The sequence below is a fragment of the Podarcis liolepis genome (genome assembly GCF_965112155.1).
Source record: "Podarcis liolepis genome assembly, chromosome: 5".
Classification (NCBI taxonomy): domain Eukaryota; kingdom Metazoa; phylum Chordata; class Lepidosauria; order Squamata; family Lacertidae; genus Podarcis; species Podarcis liolepis.
The window spans coordinates 34,804,890-34,805,682 of NC_139556.1; positions in this window are offsets into that span (position 1 = coordinate 34,804,890).

Below are 793 nucleotides of genomic sequence, written 5' to 3' on the forward strand. Positions count from 1 at the left end.
TGGTGTCTGCTCCTGTATTCTTTTCAAGGGCTCTGGAGTTGGGAAAAAGGGAATCAACTGGTGCCAACACAAGCTTCTATAAAGCAGCTGTCCATATTTAAATCTTTTTTTAAAATCTACTCCATAAGGATGATTATGAGTCGAGTGGATGAGTTCTGCTGCTGTATCTGCCAAAGCACAAGAGCAGCATCTCATCTTAAGCACTTATTTGCTTGTAGAAGACGTTTTGCGGATGGGTTTTGTGTATCCTGGTTTCTATCAAATTTTAAGGACAGAGTCATATATTACATTCAGGAATGTTGTTGTGTATTTTAGCAGTGCTCCACCTACACGGGCAGTGTAGTGTGGGAGGCAGGAACTGCTGTAATACTGCAGCCACAACTTTGCAAGCAGTGGGTGCTCAAAACCAAAAAGTTGCTGCTGCAATTTTGCACCAGATTTTATCACAAGTCTGCTGTGGCTTTAATACAATCAGTTTAAGATTGGCAAGAAAAACACAGCTCCTGTACAACTTCTGTGCAGCCTTAAAGGGTACTAAAACATTTCAGTTTCTCTTCTTTGTTTTTAGCTCTCATGAAGAGTTGGAATGTTTTCAAACGTATATAAAAGTTCAAGTCCATCAAATTTGTCAACTCTCAGCCTAAGCCTAACCTAAGTTACCTAGATTTCTGTGGAGCTTCCTTTTAAGTAAATTATGCTGAGGCTCAGCAAACTGCGCTTTCTCGCCTTTTGTTCTCTGTATGGACAGTTGCTATGTACCAGGGCTTACGTGGAGTTGCAAGGAATCCAGGTC